This window comes from Larus michahellis, chromosome 11, assembly GCF_964199755.1.
Source record: "Larus michahellis chromosome 11, bLarMic1.1, whole genome shotgun sequence".
In the NCBI taxonomy this organism is placed as follows: domain Eukaryota; kingdom Metazoa; phylum Chordata; class Aves; order Charadriiformes; family Laridae; genus Larus; species Larus michahellis.
Window position 1 is genome coordinate 6,624,615 of NC_133906.1, and position 25,770 is coordinate 6,650,384.

The following is a 25,770-nucleotide window of genomic DNA, read 5'->3' on the forward strand; positions in this document are numbered from 1 at the left end:
ACACATAGTGGGCGTACACCTGATCTATAATTCAAAACAGAAAAGCACATTTCAGCCTTGACGGAAAGTGTGCTATATATCTGATTTTTGCTTCTTTTCATTAAATACAAATGGCTTTGATAACCAGCACCAAATGATCATGATCCAAACAGCTTTCATACTCTAATGATTAAAATAATCTGATTATTATAATAAAGTAAAAAAGAAAAGATTTCCAGGTCATTGCAGAAAGTGCATTTGGATAATCCTAAAGACACTCTTGAAAATTATACTAAAAAGGTGTAACAGTCTGTCTGTTAACCTTGTGAAGAGTGCACTGGAAACCAGCATCATCCAGGCTTTGGAAGAACAGTATTCATCTTCCTCTGTTGCTTATTAGAAATTAAATCATTCCAAAAACAGTGGGAATTATCCAGTTCTGAAATAATTCAGGTTGGAAAAGACCAAAGGAGGTCATCCAGTCCGACATCTTCAAAGTTAGTTCCAAGGTGAGATGGATATAGTGATCTGCTTCTTAAATGAGATGGCCCAGCCATCCAAAATCTAATACAAAATACTGCAGAGGGCATTGATTTTATGCAATCAAGTCACAAAACTTAGAAGCATTTCCACCTAATACATGTCACAAAAAGGCCTACATAACACCAGAAATAAATGCATATACTACAGTCGCATTCATCAATATAATACAGTACCAGCAAAACCATCGTATTGAACTCTATGAACAACTTCTTCAAAACACATCAAACGCACACACAGCCTCTACGTTTGCAGTAAATTTTTTCAGTGCATGATATAAACAAAATTCTTGCCTATGTTAAGCCCCAGAAGGATGCCACTCCAACGCCTCCTTGCTGAGGAAAGTCACTGTCAGAAAACAAGCTGTTCTTAGAGAAGACATAGGAAACCTCTGACCACCTGCTAGAGCTAGTCCTCTTCCCTGCTTTTCTCCTTCACCATCGCTAATACGATTGTAGAAAACTTTAAGTAGGGAAAAGGAGCCCAGATCAATTTGATTTTAATTAACTTAATCTAAAAAAACCCTGTCAGACTCATTGAATCTGTGTGATAGTAAAATAAGATGTTCCATTTTCCAGAGCATGTGATTTCTTTCTAATACACATGAAACCTTCTTCTATCTCATCAATGAGCATAAAGCAAAAACCACTTATGTAGGATATTTTGTGAAGGGTATGTAGTTGCATAAATGACTTTGGAAAAAATTGTTTTACATTGTTCTGTTTGACACGTAGTTCTTTTTCCTCTTCTTGCGTAAATTGTAAAAGTATCTCTAAACAAAGTCTTACCATGAACTCATCAGTATGCACATTCTGTGCTCACATTTAGGATCTATTTATAAAATCAATTCTGTTCTGGGCTCTGACAAACAAAACTGAAATGCAGCTGTGTGACATGTTGATAATTTTTATTAGTTCTAAAAAGCCTCAATAGAAATTACAATCATACTCGTTATAACCAAATAATTCCAGAGAACCCACAGGAAAGGTGACTTTTCTGTATTATCCTACATGCTAATGGAAAGAAAGAAGTGGGTAAAAATTGAAAGGAAACAGTAAGAAGAAAACTTAAAAATCCCAGATGTACATGCTGAAGCCATGCTGACTGGAGAAAGTCTTCAGCATCGTGTCAGAGACAAATGTATATTGAATTACCCTAGCATTATTTGCACATCCTTTAATACATTGGAGGAGTGTTTGCTCAAATTCTGAATGAGCTTGTTTATTTTAAAATCTGAAAACCTCATGGTATTTAATATAAAGAGCCAAAATTCATCAACTACATCTTCAAACAAACAAACATAAGCATATTTTGTACAAAAAAAAAAATATAGTAGAATTTACAATGATTCCTTTTTGAGAATTAGGTCATGGTAAAGAAAATCACAAATACTTGAAAACAGTAATGGGGGAAGGCTTCAGAGAAAATGAGATTAATTTCATCATGAAATTGTCTTTACATAGAATTCCATAAAATAATAGAGTAAAGTTAATGTTTATTTCTCCTTTTCCTAAGTTTTATAAAGAAGGCATATAAGGCTGTTCTATTTTTCCTGACAAATACTTTTTTTTGGGGAGGGTGTGGTAATTTTGCTTCCATCGTTTTATTTTTTTCTGAAGAACTACCTGAATTTTTTTTTTTCTTAGGGATATTTGTTGATTGAAGAGAGAGAATTCTGAAGTATTTTTTAGGCATCAGAATTATAGAAGAGTTACCAAAAAATAATAATAAAAAAGAAATTTCCTAATTAAACATTCCTTCTAATTTAAGTTGTTATATTCTCGGTCTTTTAGTTTTTTCTATGGTTTTATTTCATTAGTTCTCCTGGCTACCTGTGAGTCCCACGGCAGGCAAACATCAAGTCTCTACGTGTAAAACAGAAGCAGCAAAAGAGGAAAGAGACATTTCAGCTGCTCAAGAGAGTCAGGTTCATCAGCCCAGGCCCGATGCCAAACCAGGCAGCTCCCACACTGGCCTTGCCACACACCACCCTCGGAGAGGACATAGGAGCTGAGCCTCACACATGTGCCCTTGTTCGTTCTCCTGTGACCAAGTTACTATAAATTAATGCTTCAACTGAGAAACTAAATTTCACCTGGAGAAAAGTTCAAGATACGCCCTTGTTCTCATCCTCATCTTCTGGCTAGCATAGCAATCCCCGCTGACCCCCTTCCCAAGGTGCCCAACTCTCCAGGCACTGACCTGGGAACTTCCTCGCACACCTCCTGGCTATGAATTCTTTTAACAGTTGTGAACGTAAAAATCAGCAGCTCTACTCCTGGCTATCAAACTTGCCTAACTCCTAGGCTGACACCGTGAAGTTTGCTGTGCAGCCTGAACACAGTTTCAGAGCAGACAGAGCCCAAGCTGCTTATTTTTAAGAACAAGACTCAAAAAAAACAGGAAAAAAATTCAGAAGAAAAATTGTACTGCAGACAAACATCTGAGGACTATATTTAATGACAAAGAAATCAAAAGGATTTACTTGACTGAGAAGACAAAAGTTTTCCCCTCTTTCCCTCCTAAATTATTTAAGCAGTAATCTAAATATCCACAGAGCAGATCTTTTTAAAGATAGCACTGAAGAAGCCGCCAAGCTATGACAGTGATATTCACAAGTTCCAGACCACATTTGCTTCAAAGAAAGTTATTATATAAACACTTTTGAGAACCTACTAACCAATCCTTTACACACCACGGGTATATAAGTCACTTTTGAAAATGAAACATAGGTTCATAAAAAAGAAACAAGTTATTTTTCAATTTTCTTCATTTTTTGACTATCACAATATAAAAGAAGCTGGTTGGCTTTTCCCTTTTTGATCTGTTTAAAATTATAAATTTGTACTTTTTTGTGCAAACTGCTATTTCTTTAATTCCATAAGAGAGATAATGAGGACTGGTTTCTTTGTAATTCTAGTACATTTTCATGGGTGGTTTTCAAAGTACACGGTATGTAATTAGGGATAATGCTGGCAGTACCTTTGTTTTCTGGTAAATACTCTCTTTTAAAAACAAAAATAAATTGTGGCCGGGGGGGGGGGGGTTGCTGAATAAATGCTGTGTGATTGGACATAAAGTGGAGACCAAATTGATACTTTTATTCACTTGTGGGTATTTACACTTTAACATGACGATATCTGATTTTAAACCACAAGTCCTGCAGAATATTTAGAGAGAAGGAGGAATTCTTCAACCCAGATGCAAATGATTTAGGAAAGAACAGCAATTATGAAACAGATGACAGCTCAAACCTTCCTGCGTGACAACTGACATAAGCCAGTAAGAGACGATTGTGAACCGGAAAGCAAAATATGACTAAAAAGTGCTTTATTGTACAGCAATATCATTCTACTGTGCATATATGGCCATACTTTTGAAGATAATGAAAACAGAGCATTCTCCTTTCGTTTCACTGAAAAAAAGGATGTGTTCAGCGGCTCTGAAAATCAGGATAACACTGAATGAATGGTTTGTACATAATTATTGGGTATAAAAAACCTATAGCGAATAGCAAAATATGCTTTTGTGTAAAAAGATCCCAATACCACGCTCGTGTGATTTCTCTTTGCGCAACAGTATGGCAACAAGTGTTTTATGGGGAACTCTTTTAAATGTAAAATCAAGTATCATGCTGCTAATGATTTCAATGCATTCTTACTAAATTCTTACTCATTCTTTTAAATGAAATTAAATTGAATCAAATTCTCATCATTCATCCACCATCTAGATTAAAAGATTCACTTCCAAGATCTTAAATTGTTGCCAGAGATCCAGTTCCTGGGAAACACACACACGCTTTTCTTTCCAGTGCACACTGTTAGTTTTTAAAAGTTTGCTTATTTTTTTTTTCCATTTTACAGTAGTCGTCCCGCAATGCTTCAGATCCTCCTCCCCACATTTAGACACGAGTGCAGTTTCCACAATTAATAAATCTGCCTCTTTAAAAGCTTTGTCATCTATTTGAGCACAAGTTATACAGTACAACATTCATTCAGAAAAAGAGAGTTATGTTCTTTTAACATTTTCAACAGAAGCACCCACAGGTCAATATTTTGTATCTGTTAAGTTTTATACACACAGTTATTGCTACTAATTTCTAGTGAGAGGGTCCCAGAGTCAGACTGGGATCCCATCATGCATGGACCAAGTCATGCCCGAGGCGGACTCTGCACATGTGCTTCCTGAGACAAAAGAGGCATTTTACAGAAAATTAAATCAAAGGCTGAGCAGATGATCAACAGAGTGAAATTCATGATATACTGTTTAAACCTGTTGCAACTGAAATGTAAAGATTATAAAAAGGCATTAAAAATTTATTATCATGAGCGGGTGGGGAATTGCATACACATTAGTGCCATGGATGGGGGTGCACTGTAAATGAGGGGTCTGGCAAAGCAGGGCAGCTGACATATAACACTGTGTTTACAAACCATAAAGTTACAAGCATACTTAGCTGACTCAAAGCTGTCTCCTATTGAAGACAGGAGCAAAAAAAACCCCTCTGCAATTAAAGAAGTCACAGAGCCATGTGATGTTTTTTCCATGCAAATCTCCTGTTTGTCATTACATTGTAACAATTTGGCACATGCAGTTTGTAGTCCCCCTACCTTTCAGATGGGATGTCACTGCTGCAACAAGAGCTAAGTAAGAAATGAAAAAAACCCTATGGTATGCGCTTTCAAAACCATGCAGATACAGCTGGCAAATCCAAAGTCTAAAAAGAAACATCCTAAACCTTGGCAAGTTCCTTAGGCTTACAAGAAACCAATACTAGAAACGCAGCAAGAGAAATCCTGTTATTGAGATATCCATGCAGGATGAAATACAGATTTTAGCATTTGGATGGAGTTTGATAGGGCTGGTTACGAACAGAAAACACATATTCCGCAAAGCAACAATAAACGCTGTGTGCCTGGGTTAACTTCTTTGGGGCCAGGACCTCACCCCAGGTTGCAACAAGAGTCAACGCACTGAGAGTTATCAGCAATGGTCAACGAGACTCAAACCCCTCGGGATTCACCGAAACACACGGCCTTCTCTTCATTCCAAAATTCAGGCTAACTTCAAGTCAGTTATTAACAGAGTACTGTAGGTTAAAAAAATGGCAAGGTTCTCTTCATTATAAAGAAGGTTGCTTATTTTTCGCAATCAGTTTATGGTATAGATTCCTGTTCTATGATCATGCTTGTCATATTGATAATGCCAAAAAGGACAGATGTGACAGAAATTCAAAGAAATATTGGGTTTCTGGAACGGCATCAAGAGAAAAGAAAGAAGGGCGGGGAAAAAGGGAAAAGGGAAAGGGGAAAAAGGAAAGGGAAAAGGAAAAAGGAGAAGGGACAAAGAGAGGGAGCGGGAAAGACCCTGGTATCATAAAATCACAAAAGCTTGTTTTAACGTTGGATGCAACAACAAATTCACAGTCCTCTCAAAGGTTTGTCATTTAAAGAGCTCGTATATGCAACGGCCAAAAAGATTGCAGAAAAGCAAATTATCATACAAGCAGCAAAGGGCAACAGTATACAGTTGTCCCTACTGAGAAACAGAGGGTCTAGCCATTAGCGAAGATACTTGGGGTGAAAGGAACAGATACACACACAGATACTCTGTGCAGGGCAATGAGATAAGGTTCCTACAGATATAAGAGGAAAACACTTTGCTAAGATGAAGAGTCATCACCACACACCACTCCATGGCTGGCTGATTTTGGAGAGGCTGAACCTTGGTGAGCTGCTACTCTTCTGAACTGTCTGTCCATTATACACCATACTGTGTGGAGGGCTATGAAATTTGCATACCTCAGAGGAAAAAGAACAGAGCCAACCATATTAGAAGACAGAAGTTTACATAGGTGGTAAGACAAACCGAACTAATCAATACCAAATGTCAAGTGAATGATAATCTATTTACACAATAAACTTCTATTCTGTAATACTTCCACTGGTGCTTATTTACTAGAATTAGAACAATGAGATTCAATAACATATGTACAACAGACGCAAAATAAAGGGTACAGTATAAAGTGAAAATAGAAAAAAGCACCCCAAACTGATTTTCAACACGTTTGAGGAGCATTGGTTTGACTGGCATTTTTTGTAACTTGGAGACAGATAAATATTGATTTCTTCCCAAATATTATTTGATTCGCAAACTCTAAAGACATTTGTTTGCATTTTAAGAGATCAGTGTATTTCAGTACTATCAGCATGAAAAGACAGCAAACAGAAAGAACAAATGGTAAAAAATGTACCACCTGGAATACAGACTAGATAAAAAAGGACTTAGAAAGAGCCTTAATACATGTACATATAAAGCTAGTGAAAAAATCATGGTCCTGGAAACTACATGTACTCTCAGAAAAGATATCACACCTTCTCACTTCTACAACCCTGTCATATGCCAACACTATCTAAAAGAGCAAAGTAGAAGTTTCGGTGAGAAGACAACTGGGTTCTATGCTCAGGCGTTCCTATGCTGGGCTTCAGCAGTGAGCAGTGGCAGGACTATCCCACCCTGGCAGCATGTGCTGCGCGGGAGTTCAAAGTGACCCCCGCTGTCTTCTGCTGCAGGTGCCACAGTAACTCAAGGACTTAACTCAAACACCTACTCTGCCCGCATATACACAGAGACCTTGGAACCAGGTTAATCAGCTTGAGTTTAAAGATTTCACACCAGATTTCGAACAGGAGTATTCCTGATTACGCAAGCCCTGTTCTCAGCCACTTGCTGAATCAACTCCTTACGACGCGGTCCAGATGTCACAGAAATCTCAACAGTGTACTTGCGCAGCCCTGTACAACTCACTCAAGCATCTACAGGCTTGCATTACATTAGGATGTTTGAAATTGAAATGAAGTATATTACTTTGAAACATCCAACACACAAAGGTAAGTTACCATGTTTGAAGGGGCAGCAAAACATTTGCTGAGAAGGCTTCCTGAAATGGTAACAATGTTAAGACATTAACACAAAAATATCTTTCTTCAATATTAAATAAAAAGAACATTCTATATTAAAAAAAAAATAATTGAGATTTGGACTATATTCCCAAACTCAGACAGATTAAGCATTTTATAAGGAGAAAAAAAAAAACAACTTATGTTTATTCGTCTTTCGGAGATGCCAATATATTGACAGAGACATGAATAAACATAAAACTCACCATCCAATATCAGAATTAGAATACCGAATATTGCTGATGGATTAATTATGTTTTTCCAAGCTATTCAGATAATTAGACATACTAAGTTCAGAGCTATTTCTGCAATGATAATGGACTTGTTTTGTTGTGGTCTATTTAACAAACTGTTGGACGTTTTTTCTAAAGCTTGTTTACATTCCTGTACATCCTGGCTTTATTGATATTCTGTCCTTCGGATTAGAGTGTCATGCCAGCAACACTACTGAAATAGCTCAAGACAATACAAACCTCACCTTTCAGAGATTCTACAATAAATCAGACTACAGTAACTCTTTAGATCCTTCCTAAACTGACATATGACATACTATGCTAAAGAACTTTCTTTTCAATTTTATAAGCACGCACATGTGTGCGTGTGAGAACCCTAGACATAATGGCTTCCATTCAGCAAACTGTTTCAGAGCTTCCGTTAGTTAAAATTGTTCAGAAATACATATCACCTTAAATCACACATAGAGCACCCACCGAAGTCACAAACAGAACAAAATTTAGATATTTTCAGTCTCAGTGCTTCTAAGTAACACATTTAAATTTAGGCACATACTTGCATAAATAAGCCTAATCATACTTTTCATTCTTACCTTTTCACTGATTCAGTTTTTTTAAGATGCAATGTATACTGTAGTGAAGTCCCACTGGTCTCAACAGTCTAGTATCACATCAGTCACATCAGTCTTTGCATTTACGCTACCAAAGAAGGAGCGTGTGAGGTGCCAGACATCCTCAGCTTCCAGCACAGTCTGAGACAACATTCTGCACCTCACACAGTGAAATATTCCAGCAAAAGCATGTAACCAGCACTGGCTATTCTGAAATACAGAAAGCTTTAAAGAGAAGCATTTATATAGCTTCACACTTTCTTCTGCTCATTCAAAATCTGATTAAGCGATCGAAAGAACTATCTACTCTAGCTGCCACAGAAATCTCATGCATAACAAATATGTGTATGCATGCATATGCTTGTTTAAGATTACACATATATATTTATAGTCATTCATGTTGTCTGGCTGCAATGAAAATAAACAAAAATTGCACAGCATTTTTCAAAAACTACAAACACCTAACACTAGTATTCTTGAAAAGTAAAGTTTCTGTTAGCCCAAATACATTTCAAAACATGGCTTTGTTGTTAATGTGTTACAAATGAACAGAATCAAAATATGAAAGAATTGCAGAATTATATAATTAAACACTGCTTCTTTCCTTCTGGGTACCATTACTCACAATGTACAAATGTATTATGCAAAATAACATTAAAACAGAATCTGCATTTTACCCTAGGGTTCATTCAATCGTCAAGACGAGTTATAGAAAAAGAAGTTAATTTAGGATGAAAATAAAGCATTTCAAAATAAGGTTTTTCATAGTGTCCTTCAAAGATCAATCCAGAGACTTGAAAAGAACAATATGTCTGTTTCAGTGTAGGTCCAGTTAAATCTCCGCTTTTAATTCATATCACATATCCCAATAGTCCTGCAAGCCCTATTTCCTTGCTTTGTTAAAAAAAAGAAAAAAGACTCAACTGTATTCTCAACAAAATACATTATTGGAATATATATAAGAGCTCTGAATACTAACTTTATATTTCCAAAGTAACAATTATGTGGGTTGGAAAGGATTACGCAGTACTGAATCACCTTATGTAAGCAAAATTTTAGATGAATTTCCATTGTGTATTCAATTTTATAATCCCAAGATATAAAATCGCATCTATACCTCATCTTTTTAAAGTTGTTTGTGTTTGGTTTTTTTTATTAATCCCTCATGCAAATTAGAAATGAAGATTTATTTATTTATAACATTCATCCAAATCAGCTTTGCTGCTTTATTCTTGTAGCTTACAGTTTAGCTTGAGATTCATTTTCTCAGGGGATTCATGTTCTCTGTCCGTAACAGCTTTGCTTCTTTAAGCAATGCACTGTCTATGTTCAAGACTGGGACTGCAGGAGTTCATTTCTGTGTTCTTTATTAAAAAATGTTATTCTGTAGGTGGCAATTAAACATCGTGTAGTGTGAAACGGTATTCATCTCCTTAAGGGACAAGCCTCAGTTCTGTCCTTGCATTACCCTTGAGTCTCCAACAAAAAACTGAGCTGATGCATATGAGGACTGACATGCTGAGCATGAGATTGCACAGTGGTTTTGGTCAATTTAAGCGGGGATTCCACCGGACAACCCTGCCCTGACTTTTCGTGTCCTTCCCTTCGGCTAGTACCGTGCTTTTACAAACACATAGTGATCTAGTTCATCCTCCCCATCATCCAGCCTCTTTCCCCAGTAACTTTTTGCTTATACCCATACCCTGAATTCTCTCCACACCCAGTCACTAGATTGTCACTATACAGAAAAGGTAAAAACACAGCTCAAAGGCAGAAAAAAAGAAGGCAGGACTATTCCAGGCCTGGTCACCCCAACAGTCACTTGGCTTTATCTAAGCTAGTGTGCCCTGGTATCCTGAGACGACGTTTGAGATGACCTTCACCTGCTCACAAAGGACCAGGCCTCAAGGCTCTCACAGCACGGGACAATTCCGGACATGGACTGGCAGAGAACACCAGGGACAGGCAAATGCATGAAGCCATAGTGTATCAATCCCCAACGTAGAAAAAGAAGAGCGAAGTAGCTAACAGTACTAGAGCTATGATAGTATAATACTGATGTGTTCAGAAAGTGTCCCAAATCATGGACCAGTGATATATTCTGTTAAAAACAACTTGTGTATCCAGCATTTCTTTTTAGTAGCATTACACATTTTGGTTCCTTTGTTTTTATGTGAAACCAATTCCTTCAGTGATAGGCAAAAAGACATGGCTTTAAGTCATTCAACAAGTATTTATACTTTTCTATCTAGAGGAAATTCAACTGCAGAGAGCAATTAAAAACAGTAAAGATTTCCAGTGTCTTTTCTCTCTCTTCCTTAAAGGAATCAAATCACTGCTGACATAGGGAGAAATGAATTGCTCGACTGCAGCTAACGCTCCGTAACCCCTTCAAACTGTTCTGGTGATCATGACCCTCAGTTTGAGATACAATCTCCATAGTAAATGAGCATCTACTACACCATAAACATCACTTATTATTTATTAGAATAGAATTCTTCATCACGCTTGGCATCTGGGTTTCTTACCTCAAGTGACTTGTTAAAACTCCAAACTCCAGCCAAAAATAATTCGTATCACAAAATAGACTTTACAGATAGCAAGAACATACACATTTGTTCAAGGCTGCTCAAAGTCACTGGTGATGGAAAATCAAGTCATCTTTATGCTCCAGGTCCCAGTATCCCTAACTAAAATGCATTAAAAAAAACCCCAAAACCAAAAAACAACAAGCTTATTATCCCTATCTAGAACTGGTGGTGTGATATTTTCCTTTACAGCATTCTGAATCTTCCACCTCCCAAGAACAGTGAACTTCAGAAAATAACATGAGAGGAAAAAATCTCTCGATTTCAAGAATATAATTTCCAAAGTGATTCATTGAAATTACTGTCAAACGAAAAAGAGTTGGGATAAAAGATGAAAATAGCTGTTCTATTTGCTTTGTATTGATTCTGCTTTAATCTCTGTGTAAAGACTAGATGTTTCTAGGTGCGGGGCATGGCAAGTAAGTGGAATGAATGGGACATCAAAATGACATGACAGTACTTAAAGGCTACTGTTCTTTGTTATATAGACTGTTGTATATGTATCTATGAGATGCTTCTCTGCTCTGCAAACATCTAATTCCAGGAAAAGCAAACAGAATACTGCTGCTGTTACTCTTTTTTTTTTACTTTTTTTATCTTCCCATTTTTGGAAATTGTTTTAATGAGGCAAATTATTTATAAATCTCACAAAATCAAATTCAGATGAATCTTCTATTCATGTAAACTTCTAACAGAGCAGAAACCTGATTAACTTAAGTCTTCTCTATTCTTGAATTCAAGCAGCAAGCTACATAACTTGAACTGGTTTTCTATCTGAGTTTCACCAATGGCCACTGGAAACTCGAGGCGTTTCCCTCCTTTCTGAGAACAAGAAAGAACTGAATCAAAATTCAGATGCTTAGATCTCAACACCAAAATGAAGCACTGACCTGAACATCAATGCTGGGCTGAACTCCTTAGGAACAGAGAGGCTAATAGACTATACAATTACTCCACTGAGCCAACATGTTAATTCCATAAATAGATTATTAAAGGCCTAATAAGTGTTTCTATGAGCCTGTCACATCACTTTTAAGTAAACTGTGTTTCTTCTCCTTTCCTCTCTTCTTGCCTACTCCAAATAATAACGATTTGATTTATAAAATGCTCAAAGATCAAAAAGACAACAGATATCCTGGTTGCCTATAATACATACCATAAAAATGCAGGGACAGGAAACAAGAGCCAGACAGTTTTTTAAGGAAGACAGTTTGTATCCCAGGAAGGCAGCACAGTAACAGTTGCACTATAGATACCATGATGTGTCATATCCTGAATCAAAAGCCTCAATGTGCCAATAGATAAAAATCAGCCTACTGGACGTTGTACAGTTTACAGTTTAGCGTGATGCCATTCCTGCTGTAGCTGCGCCTTTGCAAGAGGACCAACGTAAGGCCACCACTAAGAATCTTGCAACTGAGCTTGCCATTTAGTGAAGCTCCTAAGGACATTCCAAACCTCAAGTGCAACTTTGTATGTTTAAACTTTTCTGTGTTCACTGCCACATACTTCTCTTTTGATGGCTGGGTTCACATTTATATTTGAAAGATACATACCTAAGTGATTTGCTACATGGTAGGTTCACAAAAAAATCCAAGGAACAACAGAAACAAGTGAGGCCCTGGCTGCCATCATCTTTTTGCAATATCAAACTCATCCGGGAAAGGTAGATGTTTCTTGGGAAATATATTTAAGATACTTAAAAGTAATTTAATTTTTTAATTTTGTGGAACAAATTTTCCCTCATTTTTTTTTTCCATCTTACATACGTAAGACTCCATTTTATCATATTACTTCAGTGTTCACCCAGCAAAATACTTGTGCTCAACTTCAGGCTCACGTCAACAAGATTATTTAGTCAGATAAGAACTTGTTTATTTTGTTTGTTTTGTAGTTAAAGACAGAGAGCTCAGCACCCTGCTGAACAGGACCCTTTAAGAAAGTTAGGATAAACTGTAACCCTGATAAGAAATTATTGTAACTAGTTAGGAAACAGAAATACAGTTCTATAAAATATATTAATATTTTCTTCCAGTTTGTAGGATTTATCTGAACCAATTCCTAGTTCTGAAAAACATTTTCACAATACCTTTTATTGCTGTTTAAACCACTATCAAAATTGTTTAAAAGTAACAGATGTGATTTTATGGTAATGAAATGGATTTCTCGGTAAATATTTTACAGAATAGATTCAAGACATAACTGACAGAATTCTACTAAAATGTAAGAGAAACGTCAAAAAAAGCTCATACTACTTGCAGCAACATTTTCACCACAAACAGCGCTTTTGAGAAAACACAGAAAATCTTTACTCATAATGAACAGAAGTAAGTTTTACAAATAGATCCCATAATATAATTTAATGTAGGGAATCAACGTTTAGCATGACTTACTGGATTTGGACCAGAAGAACTGTAGGCTTGATCATGTATAGACACTGACTGCTATGATTCAGCTTATTGAAACCAACAGGACCAGTTTCACAGAACCACAGAATGGTAGGGGTTGGAAGGGACCTCTGGAGACCATCTCGTCCAACCCCCCTGGCTAAATCACGTTCATCCAGAGCAGGCTGCACAGGATCGCATCCAGGTGGGTTTTGAGTATCTCGAGAGAAGGAGATTGCACATCCTCTCTGGGCAGCCTGGCCTGGTACTGACTCCTGGGGAACACCGCTAGCTATAGGCCTCCAACTAGGCTGGTCCAGCCCTAGCTACTCTGCACTACATACACAGTCTCCTACTCACACCATTCTGTTCTTCGTCATGCTATAGAAAGCGTTTCTTCCTACATCCCTCTGGAATTATAGAGATAAGAAGCACAGACAGAAGCTGTTCATTCACCTACTTCTCACTTGGGCTATCCAGTATTGCTTTTTTCTTACCCAGTGGTGAAGCTTACTCGGGCAACGCAGGAAGAACACCCTGTGCTACCAGAAAGAGAAGAGCAAGTATTGTTGGTCTACAAAGCCCTGACATTGGGCACCCTGGTAAGAAGAGGCAGGACTTGTGTTTTCTTTTACTTCCATTATCCAATTCAAAGCAGGCTTTCTCCGCCAGATGAAGCACTCTGTCTAGCAATGTGCAAAGGCATTTTGAGTAACTCCTCCTTCATAATGTGTTTTGAGAGCAGTTGTCTTGCATTATTTGTCGCAGCCATTTGGGATACAGATAGGCCTCTGAAGAAACAGAAGGTGGAGGAAGATGAAGGTATGAGTGAGCCAAGGAGGAGTAAAATTCCTGCAATGTTTATAGCAGTAACTACCACTGCTCTCTATTCTCCAGCGGGTAGAATACAGCTAAAGATTTACTTGGCTTATTTGAAATGGCTTTTCCTTGTAACGGTGCGTCTAGAGACAAGAGTAGCAAAGAATGCTTACTTGGTGTGCATTTTCAGTAATCTGTGAAATCCAGTGCTAAACATGCATTTTTAAGGATGACAATTTCTGCCTATTCCAATCAGCACATATAAACAGGGTGCTGGCCTAGAATTCAACTACCTGGGCTGGATCAGACAGAAGCCTTTTCAGGAACGTTCCCATTTGATGAGAGGTATCAAGCATATGTAACAGGGATGATTACAGACATACAAATCTGTACTTATCATATAATTGTTAGCGTTGGAAGGGACCTTAAAGACGATCTAGTTCCAACCCCCCTGCCACGGGCAGGGACATCTCCCACTAGATCAGATTGCTCAGAGCCCCATCCAGCCTGGCGTTAAAAAATTCCAGGGATGGGGCAAGTAGTCCCTTTTAAATCAGGCAGAAAAAATAATACTAAGTATTACACACAATAATACACTGAATTACTGATTGATCACATAAACATAAAAGAAAGGATAAAAAACTCAGCAATGTCCACGATGAGAAAGCACAAATATTACCGAGTACCAGTCTACTCTCGAGAGGTCACATTTCTGGTGGGAAGGCAGGGCTCCACTCCTAAATTAACATGAATTTTGGTGCACAGCAGTACTTAATACTTTTTAAAATCTTCCCACAAAGCAAACTGGTAAGTCTGTCTACGCTAGTGAATCTCTGGACCGAACGCCGTGCACAATGCCAAGAAGGACTGAAAGCTAGTCCAGCCCACACCACTACATCTGGTATGCAACTACTGCCAGCTGCAAGGAACCATTCTGGCACCAGGGATTATTAAATGTTGTAGTACCTTAATCATTCTTCTTCTATTTGAAGAATGTTTTCAGCTCTGGGGCTTGCACAGAAGTTTTATAAAGCAAAAAAACCTTCAGTTGCTCAACATCCGAAGGACTTTTTTTCTGTGTCAGTGAGGCAGCACGCTGTACCCAGACAGACTCTAAGTGTGTTCTTATAATGCATACATATGAAAAAGATAACTTCTCTTTAGTCATAGTGTCATCACGTAGGCAGTTTAAGTCAAGTTAACTATTCAAATATTTTAAAAGTCAAATATATTCATCTGTATTTTTTAAACTTCAAAGTCATTCTGATAAACCGTATTTAGTGAGAAGAGCTGCCTTCTTCCAACTAAGCAAAATAACCGTTACAGAAAGAGATTTAAATATCAAAATCTTTATTTGCTAAAAGTTCGAGCCTAAAGATTTTACTCCAGCACGCTGTCTTTGAAATTAATACGGAGTTTTACCTGAAAAAGGACAAAGATTTAGCATTGACTTCTAGATTCCTAATTGCTTTTAAAGCATGCAGGCAGCTTTTTCTTTGTTTTTCACAAAACCTCTCAAACACAGACTTAGGATAGTTCCTACTAAAGCCTCATATGAGTGTTCAAAACAGCCACCATCTGCTGAGAAGTAGAGAGAAGAGCCAGTTTCTCTTCTGAAGTTGCTATCACAGCACACGACAAACAACCCAGACAGAAAAGAACAGCAATAGTTCTTTCAAACTTTTGTTTTGGTAGAAAACACAAGAAGTGAAAACACTATTCAATCTTCACTAGCTTTATAGTTCATTTTAGAAAAACGTAGAACTGAGGCCTGCTTTAGTAAGATACAGCACTAATCCTTTCACCTCTAGGACGTCTGTTTTGTCTAACACAAGTTTCTAAACAAACCGAATTTGGTGTTCTGCTTTGTGACAGTAGTTCCTATCAGAAAACTGATCACCATGCATGATTCAGAACAATGAGCAGCCTTTGGCAGAGAGACTCAAGTGTCAAGCTGTGAATTATCTTTTACCCTGGAAGGGCGTAATTGGGAGAAAAGGGCGGAGGTCAATAACAATGCAGTGTAATGACAGCATACATTTTTGACCAAATGCACACTTATCTGGTTATATGAATAAAAAGTCAGAACTCTGCATTTTCACCATTACTCTGACCTTCACTGTCCCACTCACTCCAGGATTGGAAGGAGTAAATGAAAAAAGAAAATTAAAATCAAAAAAATTACAGTCCCATATATGACTTCTAGAACTTTAGATTTGAACTACTGAGTGAGGTTGAATGCATAAAAGTCTGACCATTGTAAGTCAAACATTTTATACGTATCAAAACTGTAATATATACGTGGAAAGCTTTCCAATGAAATAAGCAGACTCTGCAAATTTTGAACTGCCTGTCAGCAACAGTAAATTCAGAATTTTGATCAGTGCTTAGTTTTTTGAAGACATTTACTCTGAAACATTCTCTACTCCATAACCTATATGCCTTGTTTGTCAATGAGTCGGTTCTTGTTAATAAGTCAGGCAAAATGATGCAGATTGAAGTTATGCAAAGAAAATTATCTTTCTTGAAACTACTGTGTTACCTGATTTGCCTACTTAACATGTTGTGACAGCTTCAAGATCTTGAAACTATCTAGAGATATACACAAACCATTAAAAACTCTAGAAAAGCTGCATTTGAAATAATAGCAAGTGTCAAAACATCTTGGAAAACTTAGGGCAATAAAATATTAATAACAAAACAGCTGTTTAATGGCAGCCTACCAAACACTTACAACATGTTGATGTTATTTATACAAGAAGAGAGGGTATGTCATATTTGGAAAAGGATGTCCTATGGTTCTCCAGGATGCTTTAAGCACATATTAAAATAAAGAAAACAAACCAAAAACAAACAAAAAAAAAAAAAACAAAGGAGCTATTTAACTATATTTAAATTTAACCAGTGTAGTAACAAAAATGACAACTTACTTCGCTAAAAAGCTTTCTTTGTACACTGACTCTTGACAGCCTTCAAAAAAGTAAGAACAAATAATGCCTTATTCTGACTTTAACATTTTTGTTACCTGACAGTGATTTTTGTTTATTGGTTCGTTTGTTTTTAAATACCAAACACACAACAGCATCTAGAAGCCCCCTATTATCCCTACAGGTTGAACAAGCTTAAGTAGACACATGTGACCTTCAGATCTAAGAGACAAGAAGAAAATAAAAACTTCAGATGGCACACTGAATGTCTAGATTATTCTGCAGGATTAAGGATCATCAGAATGAATGGAAATTTTTTTTAATGATCTCCAATTTTGAAATATTGTAAATATGTAAAATCCTTTTAAAAAACTGGACAGCAACAGGTTTAAGTGCTCCAGTATGAACTTTTAGTTGCAAAACTTAAAGAGCATAGATCAGTTGCCTTTATGAAAGGGCTACCTCATCCTTTCTTTTTCTATTCGATTTTCTGGACTCTTGGAAAAAAGAGATAAACCTTTACTTTTTTTTTTTTTTTTTTGAGTGCCGTTTTCTTAATGAGAAATTGATGAATGATGACATCTGGCAAGAGAAAAAAAGCATATGGTATAACTAGCTGTTTCTACAGAGGTTAAACTCAGCTTTGCAATTTTCTCTGGTTGCCATTATGATTGACAGATCATCAAATAAATCACTCACTCTTCTCCCCCTCTGTGCTGGTCTTCTGTACCACCGAAGACACCAGGGGGTAAATTTGCACTGTAGTGTATGAGGAATTAGACATGCAAGATTCATTAACATAAATGGGATTTTTGCACCTAGTTCCCTGCACACCATGCTGAAAAATGTAGCCGTAGGATATAACATTCATATTTTCTTCTTTATTCTATTTATAATTTTTAATTATTAATTTCTAGCATAATTGGGTTCTTCTAAAGAAAATGAAATGCCTAGTATGTTACGTAAAATATTGTTTAAGACCCCTTGGGTTTGATGTGGAAGATGACAGGGTTTAGGTATGTATTCAGTCCCAAAAGTCAAAGAAACTGGGGTGAAATAGCACTGTTGATCACACGTTTAAATTGGCTCTGCTTCCTGCACAGTTATAAGCTAAACCTTACCTGTTTCAGGCCCAACCCATCTCATCCTCATCCTCCTCAAAAAGTAATCAAAATGGATATAGTATTTGAAAATCAGAAGAAAATAAAGGGCGCTTAAAACTAACTCAGTCACCGAAACATGGGTTTGTGTTTTCTTTAAAAAAAAAAAAAAAAATAGAGTAACTCTAGATCAATGGAATGGGATAGAAGGGTGTTATTTTTGAGGCTTTTCTTTAGTGATCCCTCACACTGTTAAAGCAGTTTTTCTGAACGATACTTAAATGCAGTCTGTTTCCATTCCTTTGCTTTCATTGAAAAATTGTGAAAATGCTTTGATTTATCTAATTTCAACCTGCAGCAATTTTAAGTCTTTCATTTTGATAAATTTGCAAATAATCAATTTGGGTTGATCTAATTTCTTTTTCCAGGGGCTTAATGGCTATACTGAAAAAAGAGTAACTCAACTGCATTGACATAGAAATAAGATAAGAAATGAGATATGGAAAGTTCATGATCAGGAAATGAAATATGGGAAGTTCACGATCAGGACATGATTTGCTACCCTAAAACACTTCCAGTTACAGAATATATACCTTTCTATAAGCAGACATCATTCTTTGCTTTTCTATCTTAAACTGGCAAAAGCACCAGAAAGAGTAGTTGCGACCAGGCTGTTTATCCATTTTAAATCTGTGGACCAACGTTTTCCAAAGATTCAAAAAGAAGTGGTCCTTTGTATTAAGGGCTCAAAAAGACAAGACAACAGACAAAGTATCAGGAACAAAGAAAAAAAAAAAAAAAACAACCCAAAAAGGAAGTTCCATGAAGGAAGATGGGGCATGTTCAAAGAAAAATAAATGATCCGTATAGCAACATAGAGTTGAGAAGGCTCTTCGCTATCGTACAGCTTAAGATCTGCAAAACTGAGATAACATTAACAAATTGTGGGTCAGACAAATAATTTGTTGCATTTATTAGGCATTGAAAAGAAGCCGAAGCAAAGAACACTGTATCAGAAAAGAAGGTGACGGTGAGGATGAAACTACTAAGTCTGACATCAGGCATTTTGTTGAAGGAGATACTGTGAGATTTTGACATAATGTGCAAAAAGGAAAAGTCCAATATAGCTCCTGGCTTGCAGATCTCAACAAGAATTGTCTTTTTAAAAGTGGTGAGGAAGAAGGCGGAGGAATGCTGAGAGATTAAATGCCTCATTCATTTTTCCTAAGATTAATATTACAAAAAAACGTCAGTGGAACATGCCAGAGACAGGGAGAAAAACACTGAGTGAAAGATGAAAGCTCAGAATGGGAGTGTTCATCTTGCAACCTACTGAACACATTAAAATTGAAAGATACAATATAAAACTGTAATATTGGACCAAACAGTATTTGGACCTTTGTTTCCAGTGTTTGCTACCATGTTTTCTTCCATGCTGTCAGAATCCACTTTGTAAAAAAATATTGTCCTGGTTTGAGATAGAACAGAACCAATTTTCATTTCAGTAATTTTACTTTTCAGTTAAGTCTCTTCTACCTAACAGCACTCTAAAACGAATGGCATCTTTTTCAGACGGTGTCTGCTTCTGGCAGTCTGATGTTTACAGTGAATACCAAGGGATGGTATGCAGAGAGGCTCTTATATTTACTGCTATAACAACTGAGGTCAGCTAACTTTGCTGTGTGCCCCGTAGGTGGGTTGGAAGTGGAAGACCATAGAGGGATCGCACCTGTGGGCAGGAGTGGACAGGACAGGTGGCCCAAACCTCACCGACGGGATATTCCATGCCATCTGCCCCCTGCTCAGTATAAAAGCTGAGGGATCAAAGAGGTCAGCTTCTTTCTTCAATGGCTGGTGTCCGAGGAGGACTCCGTCTGTTCATACACCTTTGATCCAGATCCATGTGTTCCTGAACACAGTTCCCATTCATCACTGAGTCCAGCCTGGGACCTTTCCGGTGCCTGGTGGTGACGTGGTCGTCATCCTAGGACCTTGGTACTGTTTTTTTTTAATATACTGTATGTATCTCATTATTTTCTTATTGATATTATTATTTTTTTGTTTTATTATTAATATTTCTTTAAAATATTTTTAGTGTTTTTCCAACCCATAAGCATGTCTCCCTTATTCTCTCCCCCTTCTCTTCTGGGAAGGCAGCAAGAGATTAAAAGAGAGCATCTGTCATTTGTTTAGTGGCCAGCCCAGCCTAAACCATGACAAATAAAAATTCAAAGTCTAGACAAAGCATGTTCGTACAAGAATGGTATGAACACAAAGCTTATTTTCTATCTTGAACCCTTTCTGATAAAGCCTGATGAACAGTGCCTGTGTTCTTTACATAAGCTTGTTTTGAACAAGTATTTTAGTAAGCAACAGCTATGTCTGAAATGATTTCTATAAAATGTTCTGCTTACCTTTTAATGTAACAGCTTTACACATCACTTCAGCAAACAGAGAAGGGAAACCCGTGCCTGTTTGCTTTTTGTATGACAAGTTTTTATACAAGAATATATTTTCACATAGTATAATGGCACTTTTCATACTTCCTTTTGCTTAAGATTTTTGTTTCTTTTTACTTTTCAGAAGCATTGATTGAGAAATCTGATTGCTGCCATCTCTTCAATTTTCAAACAGAAAACCACAGCAAGCCTGCTTCCTTCTGTAGACGTTTTTTAAGTTTATACATATTTATTTTTTTCTCTCTCTTGCTACAGCCAAATACAATGGGAGAAATCCCTCCTCTTCGTATTAATGCTCTTTCAAAGGCTAAGGTCTGTTGTGATTTGGTACTTTACAACATCTTATATACGGTCTCCTCACATCTGACATAACCATTTATCCAAACAATGCTAACACTACCTTGTTTTCTGCTGAAGTATACACACATTTTTTCAATCAGTCCTGAAATTACTGAGTAGGAGCTTTTTTTGGATGCCAGCTAAAATGGACACAGTCATATTCATCATCATTTCTCTCAGTTTTATTAGTCTGCATTTTTCCATGATGAACAGAACTTGAACTGACAGCTACATTTCTAATATTTCCAGAACTTCTCTGTTGTTTTCATTTACCTAACAGCTTATGGTACTCCAACTGAAGCAGGATCCCCTGCGAATATACTTTCTGTTTTCTATTGCTAGATTACAACGAATATAATTAATGACACACACTAGGCAACTGAAACAATGTGTGTCGAACATGGGATATGACAAATTGAGAGTCAAAGAGATCCGGTTTTATTTCTGTTGAAGACATGATGAAATGCCCAGCAAGTTACCAGAGATGGTGCCAAGAGACTAAACCTTCTTGTTAATAGCATAGAAAAGTCAATGTTACTTTCAAGAGACTGCTGATAAAAGATTATAGAAATATTTTGTCTCTTACAGGTAACAACTACCCCTGTTGCTCTTACCTTTTAAGTTCTTAATTAGAAGATTCAAAATACTCCTGGTGTCATACTTAATGCAAACTTTTGGACTTTTATGGATTCAAGTTTAAGAGCATGTTTGTTTCCATCCTCTTGGGGAATACGGTTCCCTGGTGCTCTGAAGAATTTGATTTCTAAAAAGGACACAAGACTTGTATTGCATATAGGAAGAGAGTGTTCACTTTAATTTGTATACAGGTATGTAAAATAAAAAATGGGTTTGTGCATAATCTAAGTTGCCTCCATTGTGGTTTTCACTTACCTAGTTTTGTTCAGAAGAAAGTAAGTGGCTCAGATAGTCAACATTAAATGTATGCTTTGTACTTTTTAAAACACGAAAGGAAAACTGTGAAGGTACTTGCACAGGTAACTGCACTCTGTTTGAGGGCACTGTATGAAAATAGTATGTATGATGCACCTCATCTTACATGTGTCTAAGAAACCCATTGTCTGCCTAAAGTACTTAAGCACTGTAAAGCTTAAAAAACGTGGCCTTCAACGTAATAACAAAACTTGCAATTTTGTTGCAATGTAGAGTAGACGAGTAATATATCCTTTAAAATGTTAAATGAAACTGCTGTTTCTCAGGCATTACTGTTCTTTAAATCTGACTCTAGCTCCCTTATCTATCTTGCTTTTCTCTAAGCAGATTATAATTGATCAGACTTATCAGTAACATGGTATCTCGAGTTTATTATTTCAGGAGGTTTATTGAAAGAGTCTCTTCTTCCCATCCAAAACTGGGATGACTTTGTATGTGCTGCTTATGGTAGCACTGAACATTTTTGCAGCTATATCACCGTGCAGATTAACATCTAATTTGTTTTCCCACTATCACCTCAAGGTCTCTCAGTGCTATTTCTTCACAGTCACATCCTCTCAGTTGTATGAGTTTTCATTTTCCCCTGATGAACTTTCCTATGTTCGTTATGAAATTTTACTAAGACAATCTATTGACAAGATATACAAGACAACAAATAAGTTTTTTATTTTCAATTCCTGAACAATTATGCTGAAAAGGAAGACCCTAAAATGATCATGTGAAATTCTCTGTAATAATGTTTCTCTCTTTTTATGAGAGGAGGGATGTTTTTATCAAGCTGCCGACGTAGTTTCATAAATATTTTTGTCATAATTTATATTGGTAAATCACTTGAAAAACAAATTTCTTCAAATTAATTGCAGCCAATGCTGTAATTACATACAGTTGGGAGGTGCAAGTAGAATTTATTTTTGTTTTCATTACAGCGACATGAGGTATACTTTTCCTTCATTGGTCAACATAACTGTCTCCATATTTAGCTTTACACTGTAGAATCCTCCTACATCATAAGAAAACCCTAAAAAAAATTAATCTATGGAAAAAATAATTAAAAAAACCCAATTACAGTAATTGTCAATATGATTATTATTGAATTTATGATACCACGTACCTGTTTTATTATAATAGCAATGAAGAAGCTAGATATATCTGATTGATATATCTAAAGATTCAAAATCATCAGAGAAATGAAGTTAATTACATCTCACTAAGGCAAAGTTACTCAAATACAAAGTTAATTTGGAAAATATTGGTAATCCTGACATTTTTTGGGGTGGTTCTTTGGTTCAGATAAACAGTATCTTGTTTTCTATCATAAATAATGTATTGTTTTATATGTAGATACGTAAACACACACTCAAAACTTGTAAATTGAGAAACAGACATCTACATGTATGCTCAATCTCCTAAACAAGTACATGATATTTATTTATACCAAGTTACTTCCTAATTAACATTAATTCACCTATTTCCTACAAATTGTTTACCGAGTAATGAATGCAGAAATCTTTCCCCACCCCATGGCCAATGATCACACTGAGAATATTTAGTCCCTCATATCCTTGATTTGAATGTCTATAATTTGAAACTGCAATGCTTGCACACAAAGGGACCACTTTACGGCAATAAAGTTCTTCAAAGATGACACCATCTACTGAAGTACCATTTGCAGACTTTAATTATTATGACTGTTCACAGGAAAACTGTGGAAGAAACCTACCATGCAGTTAAAATTATTGGACAAAAGCAGCTTCTCTTTCAGTGGTTTGTTGCTGTATTCCACAAAGAAATACACAGAAAACAGTATCATATGTAGTCCTGTGCATAAAATTGACCGGCTTAAAATGGACAGATTTCTTGTGTATTTTTTTAACAGTTAGCAAGAGTGCTAAAAATGCAACTAATCAATAAAAAAAAAAAAAAACCAAACACACAAAACCCCCCCCATCAAACCGCAGTAACTGACCTTAAGTGTTTTTTAAAGGTGAGATACTTAAGTTAAGCATCCCACTTAGTTATGGATTATTTCTTTCTAGACCAATAAACATAAGAAATATGTCTAAATTATTTTAATTTTTCAGGTTTTGCAGAAATGCGTTTCATAAATCAGAAGAACAGTGCTGCGTTTTGAGACTTTATTGTAAACATAATTTCTCTAAATTTCATTCATAATTATATCTGTATTTCTGAACTGAACATAAAAAGATATATAATAACAGATAATAAAAGAAGTATTCTTGTCCTTAATTTGTGAGTAAGAAAAAAAAAAAAAAAAAACAAAATCAGAAAACCATGAGGCATTGACCTAAAGGAAAGTTAAGTACAGAAAGAATGTAAAAATTTACTCAAGAAAGGAAGACCTGCCTGTTTACGTTGTTAATTTTGTAAAACAAATGAAAAAAAAACCCACCACAACACAAAGAGCAGGACAGAACCTGCTTCCTATCCCATGTAATAATATTGCATGTTCACCAGTAGATGTTTTTATTTCTTAGTCGTACTTCTACACATCATACGTGCAAGCTACAAACTTTGAAGATTTTTGTTTTCATGGCTGTGAAAACAAAATGGGAACTGTGAACACCTAAACCTCAAACAGCAATAAGGCAATGAACCCATAATATTTGAATCTTAATTTCAAGCCTGTTCATACAGGTTTGTTTGCTATTTGACTACATAGCTTTATCTGTGCTAAGACAGTATCTGATTTTGTCTCACTGACAACAGACAAAAGAGGGAAAGATTCTGACCTAAAATACATGGAGAATGTTATCTTAAATGTGTTAGTAGTCCCTGACCTTTCAGACTTGGTTAAGGAATGGACAAAGCATTTAGCAAAATTTGAAGGAACCTGAGAACTCCAGACAGGGCAGCTGGCAAGGATAAATCCAACATCAGTGATAAAGACAAAGGTCAGGGGGCAAATATAAGAAAATTGCTTTGTACATGTGAGGACAGCAATACTATCACATCTGTCATTTCTTTAGAGTCTCTGAATAATAATTTCCCATAGATAAGGACCCAAATGAGCCTTATGAAACTGTAATTCCTCTTTGGGTAAAAACCTCCTTTAAACACAACGATAGCCTAAAGATTACTTAAACAAGAATAAACAACATCACTTGGTCACACAGAGGAAGTGCAGCACAGACAACTCATTATGAAAGACTCCTCATTACCAGAATGTCCACAAAATGACATAGGCAGGGCAAGGCAAGGAAACAAAAAGCCTACGCAAAAAAGGATTCAAAGTCATCAGAACTGGAAGCCTAAAGGAATTCCTTTCTCAGTTTGGATATATACAGACAGGCTAAAAAGTTCTTTGCTGTGACAGGAGCTTTTAGCCCATGACTATTGAGGTGTGTATCCCCCTTCTCCGAGCCACGCTGCCCTGCACAAACGGTGGCTTGCACAGAGAAGGGAAAGATGTGTAAACTCCATCTATACTCAAAAGATAAAAAAGTAGAAGCCTAGAAAGCTGAAAGCAGTACTGTTGCGCAGTTAATGTGAAATCAATGGCAACAAAGTATTTATTAGAGCTTTCAGCGAGGCATGAGCCCAGCTGAGTAAGAGGCCGCCACAGGCTGGGAAAAAGAAGTACCTTTTCCTGTGAGACTTCATCCTATGGAGACAGACATGAACCCCTTGTTCCTTTGGAACATTGTTGGGATCTTCAAGAAAGGAAAGATTAGTATCAAGCTTTAAATATAAGTTGTTTAGAAAATTATACACATACTGGTCTCAGCACTAGGATGATAAAATTGGCTACTGACTGAAATGGAAATATACCAAACTAAGGACGTTAATCACAGTAATAAAAATATTGTTTTTCTGAACTCCTTAGCAAGATAAAAGCTATACATCCGAGAAATTTGCCC

General features: G+C 36.6%; 1 protein-coding gene across 1 annotated transcript in view; it reads right to left on the minus strand.

Moving 5' to 3' along the window:
* TENM2 (teneurin transmembrane protein 2) overlaps positions 1-25,770 on the minus strand; it is a 1,449,326-nt gene that overhangs the window by 763,622 nt on the left and 659,934 nt on the right. The window lies entirely within an intron of this gene.